At 42.4% G+C, this 26459-nt stretch overlaps 2 long non-coding RNA genes across 7 annotated transcripts in view; both read right to left on the bottom strand.

Moving 5' to 3' along the window:
* LOC139060172 (uncharacterized) overlaps positions 1-26459 on the bottom strand; it is a 113465-nt gene that overhangs the window by 71833 nt on the left and 15173 nt on the right. The gene's annotated exons all lie outside the window — the stretch shown is intronic.
* The window catches only part of LOC139060171 (uncharacterized), a 50825-nt gene that overhangs the window by 20256 nt on the left and 4110 nt on the right, over positions 1-26459 (bottom strand). For 5 of the 6 annotated variants that reach the window (XR_011514640.1, XR_011514637.1, XR_011514635.1 and 2 more), the window contains exons 2-5: positions 26237-26283; positions 24155-24277; positions 23749-23842; positions 21944-22231 (exon numbers count right to left, since the gene is read on the bottom strand). This is a non-coding gene — a long non-coding RNA (uncharacterized lncRNA). The remainder of the gene's footprint in view (positions 1-21943; positions 22232-23748; positions 23843-24154; positions 24278-26236; positions 26284-26459) is intronic. The other variant, XR_011514636.1, reaches the window with a different exon arrangement.

Here is a 26459-nt window from a genome sequence, read left to right as displayed (position 1 = left end):
ATATGTGGTTTATTCAATAAAAGAACACAAACTGGGCTTTTTTGCAATGACAAACTTATTCCAAACTTTACTTACATACAGGCAAGAAAAAAAAATTATAGACAGAAATATTGTTCTTCAATTTGTTCACCTGCCACTGTGGCTATAGCATTCTGCTGCTAACACAAGGCGAGGGATTGATTTGCCAGCCATGGAAGTCGCATTTCGATGGGAGTCATAGGTGCGAAAAAAAGCTCTTGCACTTAGATTTAGTTCATCACCTTTTATTGAACCCTTACACTTCAAAATGCTATTGCACGGGGGGCATGCTTATGCAAAATCTAACACCAATAGAAAGCAAAGCGCAGAATTGTAAAACAACCATCTTTCGTGATAATTCAAGTGTGTAAATATTCATTGCATCATTATGTATTGTTCAACAGCACTGCACAAGTAAGCATGATCAGGTATAGCAAGTACTCTGTCAAGAAGCTGGTTATACAGATGTATAAATGTCAAGGCATGAATGCTCATACTACGTCGCACACATAGCACAAAGAAAACCTTTTTCAAGAGTTGTCCCTTCTGGCAGATATGAGTGGGCCATAAGCAGCAGAAACTTTATTGCAGGACATTGTGTAATACCGCTTATGAAAAAATGAACAGAGTGAAGAGGCTTTTAACCCTTTATTGACGAGTGTTGCCTACAGGCAACACACCAAAAAAGAATTTTTTTCTTGTCGAGTTTAAGTATCGAGTACGAAGTTTCTAGCTAAATGTCTTCGGCCAACACTGAATGACAAGCAGCAAGCATTGTTGGTTGTCAATTTGTTGGTTTAGAGCAGGAACACTGGACGAGGAAGAAGAAGTTTGGCACGTGACTCACTGTCTTGTGCAAGCAAGTTCAGAGGAGACAGGGCAATGCAACGTATGCAGCTGCATTGGTGTCGCACATCTGATGTAAAGCAAATGAAATGGGCACCTCTGGTTCACATATGATAAGAGCTGTCTATACAAATGGAAAATAAAGCTAGGTGGCTTCAATGGGGTGAAGCCCACTTCCAGTTTCCTGCCTGGGGTTTTCCCTCTATTGCTGAAAAATTTCTGCAAAATATTTTTTCTTTTTGTTGATTATGCTTACTCTTGACGTGTTTTGCATATTTAGATAGAACAATAAACATGTTTTCTCGGTATTTATATGTCTCGTCATTAAAGGGTTAACAGCAGTACCTCATGCTGCTCTAATAAGAGGAACGATGTGCAAAAACATTTCTGGTAGAACACTTAAACTAACTTTCTGAAAGACAGAAAATTCCAGGTGAGAGTTGGAGGTACGTTTAGCCCACACACACCAACAACACGGGCATACTACACGAAACACTACAGCCTATGGTGTATTACAGTCTGTGGGAAAGCTATCTTATACAGAAATCAAAAATGATGCAACAAGCCCTCGACAACACTGCAGACTTTCTTGGCTAGTCTGGCCTCTCGCTTTCTGATAAGTCAGCTCATATCGACGTCAGAAAAAAAGAAAGACTAGAATCAAGAACTACCCCAGATTGCACATAGTGATCCACATAGCTGGACAAATATGCCCGCAAGTCAACATCCACAAATCCTCAGCTAGTGTAAGCCCATGACGGCAGAGCCAGCATGTGGGTGAAACAATTATGCAATGCCTGGACGCAACTTCCACACATGGTGAAAAGAATAATCTCGAAATAACGGGGGTGGGCGAGCGGATACTATAGAAAATCGCAGATGCTGTGCTTGTGTCCAAGGTATGGTACGGTATGAATTACCAACAGCACACAAAAAAGACAACTCATCGAATACAGGCATCGGGTAGTAATAACAGGTCTTTCCAACTGTACCATGCTTGAAGACCTCTATGAGAAAGAGCTAACGAACAAGCACCTAGACAGAGTAGAGTTGCAGCCTGCAGCACAAATTCTTTGTCTCAAGAGCTCAGAACCTCGTCCCAAGATACTATGCCAGTTAGCATATGAGATGCAAACACCCCTCCCTTCAGAAAGGCAACCTCGGGAGTACGTGAAGTTGAAACACAACAGGCCCATACCGTGAAATATGGGGACAAACAATTAGGCCAGGAGATTATATGCAGCTGCCAAACAAACACAGGAGGTTGCTAATCACGAAGATGCAAGCAAACATAAGGCACATATAGTACACTGATCTGGCAATAGCAGTGTAACAGTAGTATGACACTACATAAAACTAAACCCCATATAAGTGAGTACCATTTTAGGTCATCCTACACCTAGAAAAGCTGAACGGAAAGCAATCAAAGCAGCACTTGTAATGCAGATTACACCCTGCACAACACCCTGCATGGATTCACCAGAAACTGTCTGGGCCTGCACATCACACAAGATTGTCAGGAAAATCAAGAGATTAACACGCGACTTGCCAGCACATGGCCAGAAATTAAATTACAGGATACATAGCCATGCAGTTATTCCAGGACACAAGCGGGCTTATAAGCCTGACATAATAACTGAAAACTAGATGAGTTTGTGTGTATTCATTATTAACTAAAGTGCAACAGATAGACAACACACAAGAACGAAGCGCTCTGTGTGTTCACTTCGTTCCTGTCCATTGCATTTCTGTTGCAGTATAGTTAATGAATTCATAAGGCTGCACAGGAGAAGAATGATACCTCTGCCCAAGGGCCCGATCTCGCATCCAAATCCACACGTGTGCACACATACACACACAAATGTTGCAAGATTGCATAGCATGGAGCAGTATCAACAGGATGACACTAGATATGGATGAGGACTAACTTTCAACTGAGGTTCATTTGTAAAAATGTGGCGAGTTGTAAAAGGGCGATGAGCAAAACGAGAACAAGGTGAAAGCAGGAGCCAACGTTTCGACAAGTGGACTTGTCTTCTTCAAAGTCCACGTGTGGAAACGTTGGCTCCTACTTTCACCTTGTTATCATGTTGCTCATCGTCTTGAATTTCCATCTCCTGCCTTCCCCGAATTTTCCCCAGAAAAAGAAAGACATCATTGAAGGATAGATAAAAATTGGTGCTTGATGCAGCCAAACATAAATAAATATGCTACAGAAAGAAAATAGAGAAAAATTCCAAGTGCAGGAAAAAATAATTACAATTGCCAATCCTGCATGCCAGCACCTTTCAAGAAACACTGTTGTTATTCCAATAGACAGACTGACAGTTTGCTTATGCAATGCAAGCACATTCTTCCAGTTCCATGCCATTGGGGAAAAAATGAGTTTCCTGGAAGGTAGCCACTTGCACACTTGGTCATCACTGTTTTTTTTCCCTGGACTTGTATATCTATACGTATTTTCCCCCTTTCCTGCTTTTATGTTTGGTTTCATCAAGCACTAGTCTTTATCAGGTTTTATTGCTGCACTACTTTGTGGTAACCTTTATAGATCACTGCACTTTCACAATAAACCTTTTAATTAGAAGTTAGCATACCCTGTTCTTACTGCTTCACACTGTAAATTCTTGCTACATTGGCCAAATGAAAGATTTTATAAGGTATCATGAGGGCTATTAAAGTGACTTGCTGCAGTCTAAAAAAAAAAAAACGAATAGCCTGGCTGCAAATGGCACCAAAGAACACATAGGACAAACAAGAAAACCGTGATGATCTAACAATCAAAAGTTTAATGTACACACCGAGTAAATGCTCGCTGACAAGCAATAGACTGAACATACACAAAAAGGAGAAGCAAAAATTCATGTGCATTTCCTGACGGGAAATGCATCCATTTTTAGCGGGGGCCGTGATGTCAAGATTAACCCAGCATTTTTAGATCTACAGCTTCCGTAATTTCTCTAGGCAGCCGATCTGCACAGAATGCTAGCTTCTTCCTCTACGATGCACGCTCAGATGTGGAGAGTGCATTGTAGAGGAAGAAGCTAGCATTCTGTGGAGATCGGCTGCCTAGAGAAATTATGGATGCTGTAGATGCAAATACACTGGGAGAATCTTGTGTCAGCATGGCCGCTGTTACACTTTCAGAGATGGATGCGTTTCCTGTTGGGATCTGTATGGACACGCATCAGATCTTGCTTCTGCTTTTTGTGTAAATTCGATTTATTGCTTGTCGACCAGCATTTACTCGGCATGGTCAATAAACTTTCATTTGTTAGAACACCTCATGAGATTATCTTGGTATCTAGCAGAAAGGTGTTCATTCTTTTTAGAGTGAAGCTGTATATGCCTAGGCGAAACACTCATGGTCCGATCACAAGAACCCTAGCGTAGGGGTATGAGCCATTGTTTCGGGGGTTGTGAGCCATTGTTCGTCTTACATGAGGGACGGAGACATTTCTTGTTGGGTAGACATAGAAATTGCTTATGCATTTAACACATAAACATTTATCTACGCATTATTCCAAGGAAGGGACACAGAGTGGGACGGGGTTAAGACAAGATCATGATGTCATAATTATCTTGCAGCAAAGGTGTGGCGGGCCAATGGCTACACCGATAGTGACGTCATTTCTCTCTAGCAGCAGAGCGCGCGTGCAGAAGTCTCTCTCAGACTTCCCTATAGGTTCAAAAATGTGTCCCTGTATTTAATTAAATGAAATGTGCAGCCCCGGTGTGTCACTTGGTAACTACAGTGCATAACTGAGTCATAAACATTATGATTAACGCATTACAAAACACAAATGCGTAACATAATTCAGAAAGACTTCGACGGACCACCTGGATTAACACAATGAACCGCTGCTCATTGCACTTTCGAAGATGGTGATCTTGCAAAGTGCAATGTGCGGCATTCCAAATAAACAATGTGATAAACCCAAGCCAAACATGTGCATAACCTCATTAAGAAACACAGACATAACCAATAATATAGAAAGACTTTAATAAGCCATTGGAATTAACCCAGTGATAAAAACCGGGGCTGCACATTTCAGCTTCGCTGGTTTACCGTCTGTACAGGGTGCATGGGCAGTAACTTTTTCTGTTATTGTTTGTTAAGTATTGTATAATGTGCCAGTAAAACACATTGGGCTAGTTGGTGCAATGTAGTGGTACTGCTTTTTTTGCTGTTCTTTTTAATGTTGTGCCCTTCTTCCTTTTGTAACAACTTTTTTATTCCCCCTTGCATAATACTCCAACCTTGCAGCCTGCGAGGTATATAAATAAATAAGTACATAAGCACGTCATTCATTCATCTGCATACACCTCGCACCATTCCTTGCTCAACAAACGTCACTGTGTTGATGTCTCGCAGCGTGCATCTACATTAACTGCCGTTTGCGTTTCGGTATGGTTTGTGAACAGTGTAATGCATAAAGATTACATGACATTAAGGTTGTGACCTATGCGGTGCATAAGCAAACCTTGCAAAAGATGACAAGCTGGATTGTTGAAAATAAGACAAATGGTATATATCGCAGTTACTTTAACAGCATTTAATTGACCACTTGACAAAAACTTCACTTCGCATAGATTCCAACACGTACACTGAATCTGCAGTTTTCTTTTTTGCTTATTAATGCAGTCGTTACTGCATGGCCACATTGTAGATTTGAAAACAAAGTGAAATAAATTTGTTTCTTGCAATATAACAATATGTGTAGATCACTGCGATTGTAACCCCAGAACTTAATACAAACATGCACACTATAGGACGCAGACAAATGTTCAGGACAAATTTCAGAATGTTTGCATTCTGATACATATGAAAGTGAACGGTTTCATTCCATGGCTGTCAATGAGAGGGAGAGAGAAAACTTAAAAGTGTTCGTGGAACAAAAACGCACTGATAAGCTTAGACATATAGTCATTGCTTAACACTTTCGAAATGAATAATTATAGCTTGCTATCGACATTGAAGCAGCCATTCGACAGCAAGAAAAGGAATCAGTTTTTCCAGCTCTGAACATTGAATTGCAGGAAATGCAAGCAGGCATAAAATTCTGACAATATAATGTATAGGAATACCAAATTGGAATAAACATTGAGGCTTGCATTTGTACTTTCTCTGGCTGAGCAATCTAGTTTGAAATGACTCCCATAAGCATGTCGTAACAATGTTGATCTAATACAGGTTAAATGCATGACTAGCTTAAGAAATCTGGACGATTGCTATAAATTACAGTGAAGAAACCATAATATCTAATAACATTAATAATATAATAATATTTATTTCCACAAAACAGGCTAACCGTGAGAGGCGTGCGAGGCTGAGCAGAAAGCTGAAAAATTCTACGGCAAGTGCGCCTGCCGTGGGCCTACGATCCTGCATTATGAATAGCGCGTATTGATATGGTATTCTTGTTAGAAGTTCCGAGTATACTACCAGCGCGAGACACGGGACAACAAAGTGGACGAGAAGCGTGTCTTTTAGAATGCTATGTTACAACGTACAGGTTTCTACAAAAGTGACGGTAACTGCTCGAAACATTTGATGCGTCGGCTTTTGCGCCTTTAGAAATATTGAGAGGGGGCTCCCATATATATATTCGCAGCGCAAGCACGGCGATGGACGAACCAGGCTAGCGCTAAGGTTGAATTTCACAACACAATTTTCATTCCACGTCGTAATCACACAGATCGTTTGAGGCTTCGTTCAGGGGCACACGCGGGCGTTCGGGTTGGTGCTTCTTGTTGCGTTTGGCGTAAGAATATGGCTAGGAGCAGGCACCACATATGCGCAATGACAGGCAATATACACGCATCATTTCTCTAGACGCTGACGCCGAGCACGGGTAGCGCGAGGATCTTGTTGGGCTGACACGACAACTTCGTGGCAGCCGAATTCCGAATACTGCATATACGGTGAGGGTAGCTATATGAACTTGTCGATAGGTCATCTTGCAGATTGTTGTAGCACAGGCAGAACAAAACGGTCATAGAAGGTAGATAAGGCAACACACACCGCTGAACCACCTACGAACAGCTGTTTACGTGCGCGATGTCGCACTGAACTACAGAAACCGCCGTCGCGCACCCCAAGACAAATCTTAACTAACGTTTTTAAATGAGTAAACGTACATATTATTTGCTTATAATCAAAAGAAGTCAATAATATTATAGTGTAAACGTTTTATTCACTACAATAAATGAATTATGCAGCGTGTGCCACGAAACCTGGCACTAAGCAACCCTGGGCGTCGCACCAGTCGCATTGTTAAAATCGCAATCATGTGAAATGAGCCCTCTAAAAATCGCATTGCGACGCGTGCGACAGCACCGATTTTCGTCGTTGCAGTCGCATCATGTGAAACAGGCTTTAAAACTTCCTCTTAAACGCGCCCGCCACGCGGAGGCATTGCCGAGCCCAAACCGAAGGAGCAGTACGTGATCCACATTTTCTCTGCTGGAGGCACCGCCAAATTATACTGAACAAAGAAACGTTGCGTACCCTTAGTACACGTACAAATTTCCTCTTTATAGCGACAATGTAGGGGACTGCGGCTTGCACTGGCAGCCGGCTTTACCTATGCGCCGCCAGTCTGGTTCCTCAGACGTGTAACGATTGCGACAGTGTACGCGGCGGAAAAAGCACCTGGGACTCCTGCAAGACCAGACAAAACCTTGCCTATGTGCATTATCTAACTCCTTCTCATTACCGTTAAACAAAACTCGAGAACGCAGTAAAGAATTTCGTATTGAGCTGAGAGTACGCTGCACAAGGTCTACTGAAAGACGGAACTTTTAACGACAGCTTCTAGGCTAACTTCAAGATGCATCGATAAGTAACTGTTCAATAACTGTAGAATAAATACGTCCACTTGCCTGTCTGTTCACGCCAATACCGCAAGCTCTTTTCAGAAGCACGAGACGGGCGCTGAAAAGCGTCGAGACATTTCATTCGGCGAAATTAACCGCTTGCATTTCCAATGCAGCGAAAAATCAAGTGAACGATTAGAGTGTATTAACGACTTCGACGATGCAATCGGCCATTTTGGGAAGCTTTAGGCATGGATCGGCTTGGCTATTAGCCCCGAGAACGAACACGAGCGGCGCTGCGAGCGCCGCTCGCGTGACGTCAGGGCACGGACTCGCGCCTGTCGTCTGCTACAGTTCGGGCGTTGTCCGGGCGCTTTCTGCGGTGTTTTCGTTTGTTCGCCCTCGTTCTCTCTGCTTGTATACTTATGGTGGTCGTCTCAAATATATTTTTACGACGTCTTCCTTTGCGAACGTTTATTCAAAGAGCTAAGTTCTTAGACAACAATGCAGCTCTCGAAGGCAACGCTACAGTGCCAGCCGAAGCGACGCAGACCAGCCCATTGCGGGTTTTTCATACGCGGATAGACAATCACAAAAGCATAGCCTATAGGAATCCAGTTATGATACCATACCTGCCGCGGTGCAACAAGTATGTCACAAAGCTGGCTATATATGACTTCTACAGCAGTCACGTTGATTTTATTCCGCTAAAACAGGTTTGCTCACGACGAGTAGTTCATAGTATAATATCGAATTTTTGCATTTCCTCACAGAAACGCTCGGCAGTAGCACGGGGACTTAACTAATACTGGAGCTTAGATTCTACACGCCTCACTTGCTTCTTTACCTGCTTGTCAACATTAGGCGGTTCTTCACATGTTTATTTTTTTTAAGCGGCGGAAACTTGAAGTAAAGTTAATGAAGGCTTACAGCTATTTACAGAGTACAAATAGGAATGTACCAATATATATTCCCTTTTCCGTGCTACACGTTCAACTCGCCTCTTTAGAGCGCGTTTGCTAATGATTAATAATGTATGTTATGTTCCTCTTTTTTTGTCTATGTTACCTAGTGTATATCATTTATTTATTTCAATGCCGCAGTGTGTTTTGCATTGTTATTGTCGAAATATTTTACTGTTCTTTCATATATTGTATAACTGCAATGTTTTATGGCCACTAAATAAATGTAATTTATATGGCGCTTGATGTGTTACCCCATGCAGCCATATCGTACCTAAGGGGGTGAGGTTACCTCAAGCCACGTCTGTGCGGCTTTTTTCCCTCATCCACCTCCATTTACCACTCCGCTGTACATGTGTGTGTGTAAATGGAAATTAATAAATCAAATCAAACTCACTTGAGAAATTTACTGGTGCTTGTTGCTTGAGGAATATACATGACGAATCTGTTTGGCGAACAGACACAGGCTGCTCGGCCCAATTTTTTTAGTGAAGCATGCCTGCTGGACCGCATAGCTGCAGCCAGAAAGACGTCGAAGCGTCAATGACTAGTAGTATGGGACATATTCAAGATATCGAAATTCCCCCGGTGGAGGGTCAGAAATCAAGTGAAAGTATATGCAAGGCTTGTGGTGCTTTCTTTATGAATGTTTGCGATTGGATTGGAGCAAACTTAATTTAGCCTTAATTTATGTACCGACGAAGCGAATTGTTATCCGTTTGTATAATTAAATAACGCTGGATCGAGACATTGTGAGACAGAAGGTGCTTGAATTTTCCTTTTGTAGGCAATCTAAGCTGCGGTGTAGTAGCTCGAGAATACTTTAGCCATTCCAGTTGGCGCTGTAAAAAAATGCTTTATGGTTTTAATTCGAAGTTGTAGTGAACTGATGGGTTTCGCGAACATAGCGTGCCTCGCCATACGGACAGTCGATTGCTACCGTTACGTGATCAGGGGTGTGCCATATTGTCGATAAAGGCTACTGAGGGCCACTATGAAACATTTCATCACTTTCAATTGAGTGGCTCTCGATCTTAACAACGAAACTTTTCTCTCAGGTGATTGCTACTATGGTGTTTGTGAATTAACTATGTAAATACTCTACATGACGCGCCGTCGTGTTAGCAGCCATGAGCAATTCGTTTTTTGGAGGCCTGTTTCAGAGGGGGATGAAAGTAGCAGCAAACTTTTTCATAAGAAATGCGCGCCTAATTTTTTACGCAACAATGAATGGCTATATTTGAATAGAACAACACACCAGAGTAATAGGAATCGTGATGACAGCTTCGCTGGGCAGTGTCTTTCTAACATCGGATAACATGTTGACGCCAATTACCAAATTTTTCTTATCTCATAGCTAAATACTAAATGAATGTTAAGTGTTTAGCGAAGCATCACACACAACTTCGCGCGTTGAATTTGCAGATATTCTTTTTTTAGTCAAAATCTACCGATAGACACGGCGCATATATGCGTTGCAAAACCTAGTAGACCCCTTTAACGCTACTTAGCTTGCGATATCCAAGCCGCAAAGTTTCTCGACTCACACGCCTTTGAAGAGGAAACTGTGGTTAAGGTATGGCAGCTGAAAGAAGCCGACGTATTCTTCAATACGTACGGCTCGAGCCACCCATACCTCAAGCATACACGAAGGGAACGAGCGCGCGCGGCAGCCGAGCGAGCCGGAGCGAGCGGCGTCTTGGCCGTGACGTCACTCGCGAGAGGGCGCCACTCCTAATTCTCGCCGCTAATAGATGCGCACAACCTTTGGAAGCAACTTTCTTCTTCTTTTTTTTTTTGTCGCCAGACAAAAATCGCTGTGTTAATCTTTTTTTTTTTACAGAGAAGATATGTTTATATTAAGGGTATGGTGGCTAGCATACACTCTTAAGCATAATTACACCCTCTTGCCACACAACGATAATCATCATCTGCTTGTCCGCATTTCCTTTCTTTAACGCGGCAAGCCCGGTACTTTCCAGTAACGAACGGCATGCGCGTTATCATTCCCGACAGGAAAGTAACAGGCAATGCTATCATGCTGATAACGCGTGTGCCGTTCGTTACTGTAAACGCCGCCAGAAGTGAGGAACAATTCCGTGTGTCTTGAATGACGCTTGTACAGTTATCAGTCAAACCGCCTAATGTTGCCACTTCTCTGCTGTGCTTATGTGGGCTTTTTTCTAACCTTTCACAGTGGGTGCAGCATGTCCAGAACCACAGCGTCCTGCGGTCTATCCTGTTGCACGGGACTGGTGGCCACGCATCGTTACACAACTTCCCAAATAACAATAAGAGTCAGTTTGGCACTTAGTAGAGCAGTATACGAGGGATAAAAAAAAATGTGATTGTTCCGCAAATATGTTCCGCAAATGTATATATATCTATCATTCTTCTAGAGGTAATTCATAAAACGAAACTATAGTCGGATGCAACTTAAGTATGCAGCGAAGCCCCGCCCACGGCCTCATAACCGCCAGCCACTGTTCCTCTGCGAGGCTGCAAATAATTCATACTTCAAACTTTTCCTGTTAGGCAAATAAGGCGGTGACCACAAAAATAAAATTATTAGCACAAAATTTTATACATTTTCCCTCGCTTATTAAAGTATAATGGCGAAAGTCGAATTCTTTTCGAACTGAAAATTATAAAATGCTTGCTTTGCTGCAACTATTTGTTTTCAAGTTTCAGTGCAGTTGGCAGTGAAGTTTCATGAGTAAAACGGGTTCAGCAGTGAAATGAACTGTACCGCAGACTTTTGAAGAGTGAAATGCTCAGACTCCATACACTTTGTCCATGCCTGTTGCACACCTCACTGCTTCCGCCGATGAAAAGGCTCTTCAAGAACAGCAGACTCTCCGGATCTATCAAGTAGGATGCATTGTTGAAAAGGCCACATGACGATGATTTTGTTTGCTTTTGTGATTGGCTGGCTAAGCAACACAACCCCGCGCGGTTCACGTGCCATGGTTGCTATGTATTCTACTATAGAAATCTTTAATTTACATTTTCACTTGTTTACTTGTTCTTGGTAGAGTTCTTCCTGCAGTTCTTTCCAGCGTGAGTCCATTTGATGTGGTTCCTTGTTTGCCATGTAAAGGAGAGGTGCATCTCACAGGCCTTATGTGTCTTTATGGTGAATGGTGGGCATTATTCATATTTGTATAATAAAGGTACCCTTCCCCTAATTTGCATAGGAAGGAGACCTAAGGTTGTCCCCCCCCCCTCGAAAAAAATTACAGCGTACGCGCCTGCCCTGTTGCCATTGATGAAACGACACAGAGGAATGCATAGAGCAAACTTTAGAGTCGGAAGGCTCGCATCGATGTCACTGGTTGTCCTTTCCCATTGTGCACCATTAAAAGCACTCATTGGAGTTAAAACAATGTTTGACTAGTTGCTAACATATTTCATAGTTTCCTTCCAGCGCAGACCCTCACTCCAGAATGCTGCAGGTCACACTGAACATTAATTTCCAAGTTTCAGTGCACTTCCTGAACCGCCCCCACTGCCAGATCCATCGACAGTAATTTTGGGTAGTTATTCCCATAAAACTTCTGGGTTCCTTGCCTTGGCACTCAACCTCAGTACACTGTAGCTACTAGTATAGGTGAGAAAATTATGCCGTATAAACAGAATGAAAGGCAATTTCCTAAACATGCAAAAGCATGCAAGTTCCTTCAACGCGCAAAAAGCATGGATAGCAGGCATATTTCTAATTTAGTGTGTTCACTGTGTGAAAGCTTACATTTACATATATGGAAGCATAGAACGAATGTTTCAAAGCATTAATTACATCCTTGAGCTTAATAATTAACATTAAAAATTCCGTATAATTTGGGCAATTTAATCTTACACATAAAACCAATTCATTCAGTTTTGCAGACACTAAGTGGGATCACAAGTTTCACTATGTCTTTTGGAAGAACGACACAGGAACATATTTTCTGCTGCAAAATGTTTTCCTGTAAAACATCTAATTGGGAAGAAAAGCATTCTAAAACAATACAAGGTTTTCAACTTACTTATCCCAAATGAAATATGCAGTAATCTTTGCCAGTCTGTCTTTTATAGTTCTTTTAACAAAGAAATGATTGCCATGTGATGCTTTGTGCACTACACACAAAATTCAGTGAATGACAATGTCATTCATGCTTAAAATAAAAAAGAACACTGCTTCCCCAAGTGTTGCTAGCGGCTACTTCCTAATATAGGTTATAGGCACTCAAAGTTCAAAATTTTCGAGTGGAAATAACAGTGAAGAAAGGCAAATAAGGAGGTTAAAGTGAAAACACTGTATTAGGCACACCTGCAACTAATAGAGAAGAAAACTCAACTAACAACTCAATGGAGGTAATAGCAGAAGTGTCAAAGTATGGAAGAAAATAAACGAAGCACTAAATCGGAAGTCAGTCGATACACAAACAGATACGTTGAACATTGATTGCACTTTTGTAGGTGGTACAGAACTTGCAGACCATTTTAACAATTTTTTTGTTAAAGTAGGATGCATAGATCACGACATTCAAGATACAATGCATGCCGCTTCATTAAGAGAATCTTTATTCCTAAAGCCTACTAGCATCCCTGAGATGATTACAACATTTCCATCCTTGAAGAATAGCCATAGTCGATACGTCGATGATTTAGAAATTAGGCCAATTAAGTACGTCGTAGACTTACTTGCAACTGCAGTAATGTACATTTTTAATATTTTCCTGTCAACCGGAGTTTTCCTGCGTAATATGCAGGTAGCGAGAGTAATAGTTCACAAAGGAGGTGACAAAAATAATATGGGCAATTATCGGCCAGTATCTATACTTCCTGTGCTATCAAAGGGACTCGAAAAAATTTTTAACTTTCATATCGATAATTTTTCGCAAAAACATAGCCTGCTAACCGACTGTCAACACGGGTTTAAGAAAAAGCGGTCTACGGAAACTGCTTTAAGTATACAGAAGAAGCTTATTCTAGAGAACACTGAAAAAAATTTTCTGACTTTAGGGTTATACTTAGACTTCAGCAAAGCCTTTGATAGGGTCAACCAGAAATTGCTGCTGATAAAGCTGGAAACATATGGCTTCCGAGGAATAACACTTGAACTTATCTGATCTTATTTAGAAAGCCGACGTCAGTTTGCTGAAATTAATGAGAACAGATCGCAGATAAAATCTTTGACAGCGGGTGTGCCCCAAGGTAGCATTCTTGGCCTGATACTTTTCCTGTATTACATTAGTGATATTGTACAAGTGAGCGATATGTGTAAATTTGTCCGTATGCAGATGATTGCTCTGTTTTCTTTACAGGTAAAGATTTAAAAGAAATAACACCTATAGCAAGCTCCGTTTGTTATGGACTTCGAGCATGGTCTAAGGCAAACGGCCTCATCCTCAATGAAACCAAAACAAAATGCGTTGTTTTTCATGCTCTGGGAAGTTTTACTACATTGTCAGATAATATTGTGTGGGGTCTGTATAAAATTAACATTACGTCATCCATAAAAACCCTAGGCATAATACTCACAGAGCATATGTCCTGGAATGAACACGTTAGTCATATTTGCTCAAAGGTATGAAAAGTTGTTGGTGTGTTAAATTGCAATTGAAGTGCATTACCTTTTCAAGTTAAGCGTCTCATTTATCATGCTCTTCTCCATCCACACCTCAGTTACTGTTCACTTATATAGGGTATCACTACAGCGCAAAATATTCAAATGCTGGAAATACTTCATGAGAAAGCAATTCGGGCGATAGCGAACGTTTGTTTTTTCGAGCATACGCAAGAGCTTTTTCAACAAAACAGAATAATCAGAGCCCGTGACATATATAAATTCAAAACATTACTAAGCTATAGAAATGCTATGCTGGGAAAACTCGATTCATTCCTAGCCCCGGCAACTCTACAACAAAATAGAAGTGCATATTCATATCGTCACCAGGCACCATGGCAGATCCCTTTTTCACATACTAAATATGGCTGCCAATGCCTTAAACATACACTACCTTCCCTACTTAACTATTTTAACCAACATGTTGATGTGTTATCTCTAAACATAACTAAAATATTGGATCTGTTCTTATAGATGTGTATTGTCAACTGCTCCAACAGTTCCGTAGAACTTGTCATATATTCTCATTTTGTTTATACGTTCACACTAGTAACTACTATTCCTAGAATCCAGGTTTCCACTGCAGTGATTGTGCCCGAACCACGTGGCAGGGTTTCGTGTCGTAAACTGGATGCTGCAAAGGGCGTCTTCACGTTTGTTAAAATTCAAGGATGTGACGACGCCCTGGGCTACGTTGCCGAGATGTCTGTCGCGAAAGCAGCAGCCTATATGCAGATTTTTCTTTTTTTATGTTTTTTAACATAGATGCACATATATATTTGCAAGTATGTAAAATAATTTCTAAAAAAAAAGAACGTTTCCTGATGGTAACTTGTGTTTATTGTAAACTTCTGTGAAATTTGTTATATCTATATATGTATGTGTGTGTATGTATATATGTGTATATATGTATACATATATTGTTTTTGCATTCTTATTTATTTATTTATTTTACAATACTGCAGGCCATCGTCGGGCCCATGCAGGAGTGGTTACAACATGGAATACAGTACAAAAAAAAGAATAAACTTAAACTAGTGTATCCAAAACAAAGAGCATTAGCACACACAAAAATGAACATACTCAATAAATATATACACTGTTTAAATGAGCCGTCCGGGAAGCAGGCAAAACAGCGTTTACCATAAGAATGCATCTACAGAGGCTGCATATGAAATACAGGTAATATCACCATTCGAATTCCAGATTCTCAATACTGTCAATAATTGCGTTGGCAGATGGGCAATTTACGGCTCTAGAGGGTAGTATGTTCCAATGGGAAATGGCGTGTGGGAATAAAGAGTACTTGCGAGTGTTATTATGGCTGGGATGGTGTCGTATTGATTTATTATGGTTGGTTCAGGCAGAAAGTCTGAATGGCGCTTGAATGTATGTTACTTGTGGTACTCAATAGGAGCCGTGATAAAGTAAGCATAGAAATTTTAATCTGGAAATCATTCTACGTTGAGCCAGTGATTGAACGTTAGCCTTGACGCGCAGGTTTGTAATGCTCGTTTGACGTGAATATTGTGAATATATAAATCTCAATGCTAAGTTCTTTATGCGTTCTAGTTTCTCGGTTAAATACTTCTGGTGTGGGGCCCAAATAATGTCAGCATACTCTAAAGAGGGTCTAATGAGGGTTCTGTGTGCATTTAACACTAGGAGGTGTGTTTCTAACTTTTCTTCTCAAGAAATGTAGTTTACCTAGGGCCTTGTCATACATATTATTTATATGAGTTTCCCAATCTAATTTCATTGTAGGAGTGACCCCGAGATATGTGACCTCCTCGTATTTTCTTAGTGATATATTGTTTATTGTGTATGTAAACTGAAGCGCATTTTTCTTGTGAGTGAAGGAGATACTGGTAGTTTTTGATGCATTCAGTTTCATCCCCCTGTAAGGGGGGTTTATTCGGCTCGTAGAGCAGCAGCGACAAACTCAGCACCAGCAGGTAGGGCGCAGCCCGTGAACGAACCGGGTACGTGCCACGCGGTGGCAACGGGGCTTTTCAGCCTGCCGATCTTCTTCGTCACAATCCCCCCCGGAATTGAAGAGTAGCCATCCTGTCAACCTAGGAAGAGGTGGGCGGATCGTAATACTGCTTCAGCCGGTCAATGTGCACAGTCTCTCGCCCCCGACGACGCAGATCGGAAGATGGCGATACGGGTTCGACCACGTAGTTCATTGGTGATGTTTGTGCAACTACGCGGTAGGGCCCGTGGTACTTCGGGAGGAGCTTGGACGAAAAGCCAGGAGCAGCAACAGGCGGGACCCAAAGCCACACGAGTGAGTCGACGGGGAAGGGGTGAGGGGGAGGATTGAGGTCATGGCATTCTTTTTGGCGGCACTGTTGAGCAGACGTCAACGAACGGGCCAGTTGGTGGCATTTCTCGGCGTGCTGAGCAACCGTAGAAACAGGTGAGCATTCAGCAGGGTCCAGCCGGTACGGGAGAACTGTATCAATGGTGCTGGAGGGATGGCGGCCGGCCGTAAAGCAGAAAAAATGGTGAGAATCCGGTGGTGGCTTGAGAGGCAGTGTTATATGCGTAAGTGACGAACGGAAGTACAAGGTCCCAGTTGGAGTGGTCAGATGCAACATAAATTGATAGCATGTCACCAAGAGTTCTGTTGAATCGTTCTGTTAAGCCATTGGTCTGTGGATGATAAGCAGTAGTAGTGCGGTGAATAATTTGGCATTCAGATAAGAGTGACTGCAGGACATCTGAGAGGAATACGCAGCCCCGATCGCTCAACAGTTCACATGGTGTGCCATGGCGGAGAACGAAGTTGTTTATAATGAACGAGGCGATGTTTTTTGCTGATGCGGCAGGCAAGGCGGCGGTTTCAGCATACCGTGTCAAATGATCTACGGCGACAACAATCCATCGGTTGCCCGCGCCAGTAGATGGAAGAGGCCCATAGATATCAATGCCGACACGGTCAAATGGCTGAGCTGGGCAGGGAAGTGGTTGGAGAGATGTGGTGGAGAGATGCGGGACACATTGGCATTGCTGGCAGGCAATGCAGGAGCGTAAATATTTGTGGACGAAGGTGTACATCCCTCGCTAATAATATTGTAGGCAAAGCCGTGTGCAAGTTTTTGACACTCCGCCGTGACCACACTGTGGGTCAGAATGAAAAGCGGAGCAGAACTCTTGTCGTAGGTGGCGAGGCACTACTAAAAGCCATTTGCAGCCCTCATTGTGGTAGTTGCGGCGGTATAAAAGTCCATCCTGGATTGTGAAATGCTGCACCTGTCGGCGTAGCGCTCGAGGTGCCGAAGTTGCCGGAGGATTTGACAAAAAGTCGAACACCATGACGATCCATGGGTCTTTTTGTTGCTCCGATGCCATGTCCAGGATGTCAAGTGGTGAGATGTCATGTCTGTCGGTAGAAGTGCTGCTGCCTGAAGTCACTGGAAAGCGCGAGAGGGCATCGGCGTCAGCGTGTTTGCGTCCAGAGCGATAAACGACACGGATATCATATTCCTGGATTCGGAGGGCCCACCAAGCGAGGCGGCCCGACGGGTCTTTTAGGTTGGACAACCAGCTAAGAGCGTGATAATCCGTCACCACATCAAAGCATCGACCGTAGACATATGGACGAAATTTTTGAAGAGCCCATACGATAGCCAGGCACTCTTTTTCTGTTACTGAGTAATTGGCCTCAGGTTTCGTGAGGGCACGACTGGCATAGGTGACTACGTATTCGGCATTAGTGTTCTTGCGTTGTGCGAGCACGGCACCAAGGCCGACACCACTGGCGTCAGTGTGAAGTTCTGTAGGTGCGCTGGGATCAAAATGCCGCAAGATTGGCGGAGACGTGAGTAGGTGATTGTGACGAAGAAGATCGGCAGGCTGAAAAGCCCCGTTGCCATCGCGTGGCACGTACCCAGCACCTCCACCAATTGTAAAGGGGGTTTATTCGGCTCGTAGAGCAGCAACAACAAACTCAGCACCAGCAGGTAGGGCGCAGCCAGCGAACGAACTGGGTACGTGCCATGCGATGGCAACGGGACTTTTCAGCCTGCCGATCTTCTTCGTCACACCACAAATGTTGCACCAATTTTGTACAGCAGCTAACGAATCACTTAGTTTTACCTGATCCTCTCTGGTATTTGTAGCCAGGCCAGCAGCTGGGCGAACAACAACTTTATTGCGGTTGCGCAAGTTACATATATAGTGAAGCCTACGTGACGTAACAGATCACGGGATCACTGGTGCGTCCCCAAATTCACAGTTCTTCGCTAACACACGCAGTTCTGTTAGCCACTCGTTAAACATCTCGCCTTCTTTTTGGTTCCTTGAACCGAAACGGAATTCTTGGAATGTTAAGTTCGTTGCAGGCTTGTAATGATCCTCAAATTTCTTAATCAGAACTTCAACGTCATTCCTGTCTTCCGCTTCATCGAACTTGAAGGTACTGTACGACTTCCTAGCCTCTTCGCCTATGGTAACTAGCAACGTGGCTGCTTGAACGTCTTTTGGCTGCTTGTTCAATTGCGTAACAATGGAAAACAGCAGAAACTCACTTTTCCAAGTTTTCCAGGCAATCCAAGGGTCGTGCGACGGATCCATAGGCTTCGGGGGCGGTAGTAGCGCGGACGCCATCAACATATTGGCTGGGTTTCGCTGCCACCGCTGCTACCATGTAGCCAGGCCAGCAGTTGGGCGAGCAACAACTTTATTGCGGTTGCGCAAGTTACATATATAGTGAAGCCTACGTGAGGTAACAGATCACGGGATTACTGGTGCGCCGTGACGACTGCAGATTCAGCCGTGCTACAGTATTCACTGTTGTGTACACTACGCGTTAATCGGCGAATAGGCGCATTTGAATAGGCGGCTGAGCGCATGAACGAATATCATTGATGTAGATCAGAAATAGGAGGGGCGCAAGAACCGAGCGTTGTGGAACACCAGAAAAAAAACGTTGATGTAATCAGATGTAATATCATTCACAGCTACGCATTGCTTTCGGTTTTCGAGATAGTTCTTGATCCACGATACTGTTTTCTCGTGTACACCAATGGCAATTAGTTTAGTAATAAGATCTGGATGAGGAATAACATCAAAGGCCTTTGAAATATCTAAGAAAATGGCATCTATTTGGCTTCTGTTATTTATTGATGTAGCTACATCATGGGTTAACTCAGCTGAGTAATAGTACTTAGACTTGAACAGAATCCATGTTGCCGGCTGTATTGTAGGTTATTATTCTCTAAGTGCAATATTATGGCCTTATAAATAATATGTTCGAACAATTTACTGGATGTACATGTTAATGAAACAGGTCTATAGTTACGTCGAGTTTAGAGCCAGATTTGTGCACAGGTATTACTTTGGCCCTTCGCCAGTCATCAGGTATCACTGAAGTTTCCAAAGATTGCCTGTAAATTACGTGTAAGTATTTTGACGTCCAAACTGCATGTTTTTGCAAAAAAGCATTTGATATAAGATCAGAGCCACAGGGATTCTTTACATCCAGTTTTCGTAAGAGTAAAAAAATTCCTTGTTGGTCAATATCTATTTCAGGCATTGGATTCTCGAACTGATACTGTGGAGAGGGACCGTTAAAGGTAGTTCTGTTAAATACAGATTGAAAAAATTCATTAAATTTGCTTGCTATGACGTCAGGTTGAACAACTGTCTCATTCGAAACAGTAATCTGCGATACGGTGTGCCGCTCCCTCGATAGGTAGCGCCAGAATTTTTGTGGTTTATTCGTCAGGTAAGAAGGCAGAGTAACAGTGAAAAAACGCTCCTTGGCCATATGGATCTTATATTGTAGTAAGCGTATGAGATCTTGAAGGTCAGGTGTGGTTTTCTTTCTGCGCTTCCTCTTAATTTTTCGTTTTAAATGTATTACTTCGCGCGATACCCAAGGATGTTCTCTGTTCACTCGTTTCTTTCTGGAGGGAATGTAGTTTTCTTCACAAAAGTGCACAATACGCTAAAAACATAACCATAATTAATTTACGTCATGAAGTAATGAAAACTGCAGAAAGCAGGCATTTAAATATTCTGAGATAGCATTGTCATCCGCTCTTGAGTAATCCCTGATAACAGCAATCGATGGCTTAACGCGTTCACGGTTTCCTAAAATTGGACAGGAGAATACAATCATTTTATGGTCCGAAATGCTATTTTCAACGTTTAATGTGTTATTTTGAAATAGACTGCTTACGAACATCAGATTAAGCACAGAACATGACGGACCAGCTATTCTAGTTGGTTCGGAAACTAGCTGGTCTAAAGAAAAGGTAAATGACATGAACAACAGAGATTCAGCACTTTTTGCGTCACAGCTGTTGTGCGAAAGATTAGACCAGTTGATTCCTGGTAAATTGAAATCACCTGTGATGATAATATTGGAACGTGAATTAGTGTGTTGTGCAATGTAATTGTGCATAATGTCTAGGTATACAGGGGGCGCATTCGGAGGTCGATATAGGCCACCCAGAAATATGCTTTTTCCATTAAATGTAAGTTTACACCATACGCTTTCATGGTCAGGTATGCTGTTTAAAACTGTGAATTTTATGTTAGATTTAATTGCGACAGCAACACCTCCCCCCCGCGATTCTCTGTCTTTCCGTATGAGCCGATAAGGCGGAAACACTTCGGAATCCTGGACGCTTTCGTGAAGCCAGGTTTCCGTGATGACTATAACGTGTGGGTGATGGGCTGCAACTATGCTTTCAGGTAGGCTGAAGTTATTGACTACGCTGCGCGCATTCAGTGATAACACTCTGATACATTTCGTACATTGTTGTCACGTGCAATCGCGAGCTGCTGAGCCAGCATGTGCAGAAGTTATCGGTTTAGATAGTTCAATTCTTCTGTCCTCACACTCATTCCATATGAAGGTTTTGCCATTTATTTTTAGTTTATCAAATGCCAGAGATACCTTTGCCCCTTTCGCCTTGTCACTTACTGCAGAATGCCATAATTTAGCAAGTGTGTCGCGTACTTTCTTTGAGAAATCTTCGGATATTGAAATCTGGGTGTTTTTCAGCTAGAAGCAGCTGGATAATATTTTGTTTTTCTCAGCGAAGTTGAATAGCCTGATAATAACGGGGCGTGTCCTTTGGCTTTGCTTTGTACCAATTTTGTGAAGTCGTTCTATTGAGTTAACTTTTATTCCTAGGATCTTCCTAAATATACCGTCTCGCACTTCTTCTTCAAGTGTTTTAACATCTTCAGCAGAGCTCTCTCTTAATCCATAAATTACTAGGTTATTCCGCCTACTTCTATTTTCTAGATCATCGACCTTCGATGCCAGAAATTCTACTTGCGTCATGGTAGATTTACAAGATTCCTCGCAGTGTACTATCTTGTCTTCGCATTCTTTCCATAATCCCCTTTCATTCTCAATAACTGTCATTCTTTCTTGCAAATCTGCAACTATTGTCTCCACGTGCTTGATATTTGTAGACAGTTGTTTCAGTGTTTTGTTCGTTTCCTTTTGTTCTCTTAGAATGCGTTTCATTAGTTCCCGCTGCGAACATTCATCTGAATCAGAGTCAGGACCTGGATTTTGTTCAACGTCTCCGAATGTTAGTAACATTAAGCAGACAACATTAAAACAATCTTGCAAAATAGCAACACAGCATTGTGGACTTTGGAGCACCATTAACGTTACGTCATTGTCTCTAGTTGAAGAGACTAAATGCTGGTCACTAACCTGTGCGATCAGAAAAAATTCGATCAGCATCCGTACTCGTTCAGTGCTTCCAAGTCCACTGAAGGTAACGTCGAAAAGGCTGCTGCTTTTATCCGGGTGCCATGGTGTCTCTGTCGACGTCACCGTGCTGGTCAGGTGGTCCCAGTGCAGTGCACGTGGTACAGCTTCCTGCGACTTGTTTCGTCCGATGAAGCCAGCAGGGCAGACAGCCAGAGGTAGCAGTAGATAGGCCTGATGCAGCGCATGCTCAGACCCTGCGTCGACGAATCCGGTCCTCGACAGCACGATCTGTGCGATCAGAAAAAATTTGATCAGCATCCGCGCTCGTTTGGTGCTTCCAAGTCCACTATGATATATGCAACTGAGCCTGTGTTAAATAATAATATGCAAGATAACAGATTATAATTGTATACTGGGAGTCATTTGACACAACTGTATTACAACTAGTTTCCATGTAATAACATGAAAATTTCTATATGTATTTGCGCTTAAAAACTCTTATATCCACACTTTATCCGTAATTGTATTGCTACACCAGCTGCTTCCGTGCCTGTCTGGGAGACCGGAACTTTGTCAAGCCGAAGAGAATTCGGCTTTTTTTCCGGCTCTCCCTTTTTCACCTTGTATCCAGTGGTGAAAATAAAAATTATGATGATGATGATGATGTAGCAGAATATGTTCACAGAAGTGAAATGCCACTGTACTGAATTTTGTTAAACTGAAAGGCATTTGCATTGGGTTGAATGGCGTTTCGATGGGGGATATAAAAAAGTTCGTACAGCTGAATAATTTGTTCAAGTGACGTTCAAGTGGTAGTTTACTGTATATTGGTTTTCTTGGATAAAAAATTTACTTGGAAACAGTGCCTTGTATGTCCTCATTTTTTCTTAAACATTGCTCGATGAACAAGAGGTGCAAAAAGACACCTTTCTATTTTGTCTCTTCTGACCTAACTGGCATTTGGCAAATACCTCTTGCGTGCGGGAGAAAGTAAGGAGGGGGAGGGGGGGGGTATATTGGAAAAAGTTTGGCAGTGTTTGGCTCCTCCTGGGGTGGTGTTAGAGGTGTGTATGAACCACTGCTTAGATAAATCGAACTCAGTACCTTTTTCTCAGTACAAGCATTCGTGAATGTTAACTTGTTATTCCAGTAGTTTAAAAATGCCTGCATAGGCCCTATATCACAATATGTCCCAAGCCTCCTATATTTTTTTTTTTATTTAAAAGGACTTGAAAGAATTCGAACTTCACTGTTAATGAAAAGAATGTTACAACTTTCAATAGCAAGGGATTGCTGTTATCAAGACTCCACAAAATGATGCAAAAAGAGCTGTTCTGCCATGAACAATTTTCAATATTGTAATTCTGAGAAGCGGTTATTAAGTCTTGAGGAGAAAGTTTGTTGAATGTATGTTCCAGCTTGTAAACCGCGCACAAACTATTTGAGGGCGGTAAGATTTTTTATTGTTTAATATCAAGAGTTGACGAACAGCCACAGTTCAGCAATGTCATGTGTTTTCTCATTTTGAAGAGCAAAAATTATTTCAACATATCTGAGCTATCAACCCTACAATAGTCATGACATTAGCCATTAATCAAGTGGGGGACAAAGATTACAATTTTTATCCTGTGTACATTTAGTTGGTCTAATAGGGCGATGGTTCATCTCAATATCCCCACTCACCAGAGGGCTACAGGATTGGGACACCGCCTGGGCATATGTAGGAATAAAATTAAGGCACCGACTATGTGGGCAATGAAGGGATGGTCAGAACATATGCAGTAAGCATTATCATGGTACCACACCTATTGGTGCTGCTGCTGCCTTGCCCGCTGAAGAGGGGCAATCCAGTGGTGATTTTTGTAGACAGTGCCATCGACATCATGATGATTGAAAAGTCTGAAATGGTATCATTGTGTACATTATTCACATAGCCCAGTGGGTCACTGGACAAACTATGACTGTTTCCCAAACAGAAGATAAATCAGTCCATGCTTGCATGGAGGAAAAATTGCACAAGCTTAGCAAGAGTCAATGACAAGAATGCAGGAAAGTGAAACACTATGGCAACAACAAGGCAAAGAAAAAGAACTGCATGAAGCACAGAGATCTAAGCATCGTGCCAGTGCTGCTAGAGGATTGCTCACTCAATATGAAAGTTCAGTTCCAATCATGCATACTACCTCTTGGTTTAGCTTAAGGATTGCTTACCTCAACAAAATAATGCCTCTTGTCACTCTCAGTTGTCCCCATGAGTTTAAAGCAGTCTTTCACAACCTAGGCTGAGAACACTCCCAAGAAATGTTGTATCCTGTACACAAGCCATGCAAGTTCCTGTAATATTTGAAGGATCCACATCTCACAGTATAACACAAGGTTGTGAAGAAGACAAAGGCATATTGAAATGAGCATGACAGCTCAATGCCTACTGGCAAAGGCTTTGCAAAATTTTTACAGCAATAATGCATTGTGGTGCCTCAGAACCACTGGGATTAGCAAGATTCCACTGTAACTGGAATGAGAAAATACTGTGTTCTAATTGACTTACAGTGCGGTGTTAAGCACGACAGCAGCACTGCATTAAAGCATCAATGTTCTAATCGATCTTCCTCAAACATGTTATGGTACGACTTTTAGTGACTAAGCAGCATTTGTACAAAGGCACCAAGCTGGTTTGCTTCAAGAAGTGTCTTCTGATCTATACTTTGAGCAAAAATGTTGCACTTATTGCTGGTTCTTTGGCATGCAAGTCTTAAAAAAAATGGGATTAGCATGCATCTTACTCAGTAACAGAAACTTAGCAAGTGTACCTACTTGGCTTGGACCTTCAGGGTTACAGATACATGGGCATTGACATGTACAGTCAAAGACATAAGAAAGTGCCTGGGACCTCCAAAATCGTTCGTAATACTGGTCACTTCGTTGTAAAGATTGTACACCACAGCGCCGCTAACAATTGAGCAGGCTGGACATGTTAAAGAAGAGAGAACCCTTATTCTATGAATTAAGGGGCACTTAGTGAAATAGGTCACTAGTATTTTTGTTTATAGTTTGTGTGGCTGAATGTGTGACTAACATGTCACTAACCTTGCTCAAGTTTAATGTTATTGACGCATGCGCAGCAGGAGTTGAACGACAATGACTCGCCTTCCCTTTCTTCTTTTACTCTCTTTATGCCCATTGCGAATTGTATATATTTGTGCACACTTCAATAAAGGTGTTGTCGGCAGTCAGCGCTCGTTCTGTGTCCTTCCTTGTCCGTGTTTTTTGGTGCTGTTTTAAATATGAAACATCTTCAGTGGCTTTCTTGATGACCGACGCCGGAGTTCTACGGCAGACATCCGTTATCCTTGCCTTGAACTAATCTGACTCTATCTCAATTACGTAAGCAAGATCATTCACATAAATAACCCCAAAGAAAGAAATCGAGTGGAGAGAGGTCACATGACCTAGCGGGCCAATTCACAGGCCTGTGCCTTCCAATCTATTGCGCATTGAAAGTCGCATCCAGCCAGTTTCGTGCTTGGCTGCTGCTGTGTGCGGGTGCCCTATCTTGCTGATACCACAGAAGCGGAAGAGGTGACAGCGGGACTTCACAGAGAAACTCATCCACCACTCCTTCAAGGATTTTGTTGATGTAACACTGTCCAGTGAGTATGTGATCAAAGAAGATGGGACCGATTATAGCACCAGCATAAATTCTGAATCACAATTTGGGCAACTACTGGTACTGGTGCTTATTGCACTTCACACAGCGTGCATTGGAGTCCCTCCACTAGTGCACATTATGCAAATGTACCTAGGCGTTTCGGCGAAAATTGGCTTCATCTGTGCACATGATGTTGCTCAAAAGGTATGATGACTCATGGGCTTTTGCGAGAAATTTAAACGATTCTACGGGTCCCTATCTTCCAAGCATTGTTGCTGGTTAAGGTGGGACGGGTGAAAGGCTGTCATTTAGAATTCTCCAAACTGACTTGGAAATTGGTACCTGGGCGGCCACGTTCCGCATGCTAGCATGAGGATTTGAGGCCGTAAATGCTAGAACATCCCTGCGTAGGCTAGGACTCAAACGTGGAGTCCTCAGCCGGTTTGTTGAAGCTGCCGGTTTGTCTCAGGCTTTCACAACTTCTGATGATAGTCGATGCATTTGGTCTACCGCCACACTTCCATTAGTGATATACATATTTGCAGTCTTCCTCTTGTTGCCATTTGCAGATGGCAAGGGGAGGATCATGCTTACTGGGTGCTCATTAGAGAAACACATGGCAAATGGGATGGAACAAAACGTACCTTTAAATCTTTGCACTGACGTCAATTCACTTTTGTGGTGACAGGTTCTGTAGCAAAAAAAAAAAAAAAAAATCCGTGCACTTTATCTACGCTAAAACAACAGCTATCACAACTTTTTTCCAGGTAACACCAAACGAGACGTGTTACTTCAGCAGGGATGCGGCAGATGAGGCATTAGGTCGATCACAATGTTTTTCTTTATTTCCTTTATTGCATCCTGGAC

Source organism: Dermacentor albipictus, chromosome 5 (assembly GCF_038994185.2).
Source record: "Dermacentor albipictus isolate Rhodes 1998 colony chromosome 5, USDA_Dalb.pri_finalv2, whole genome shotgun sequence".
Lineage (NCBI taxonomy): Eukaryota > Metazoa > Arthropoda > Arachnida > Ixodida > Ixodidae > Dermacentor > Dermacentor albipictus.
Note: the sequence above shows the minus strand (reverse complement) of the source record. Positions and strands in the feature narration are given on the sequence as shown.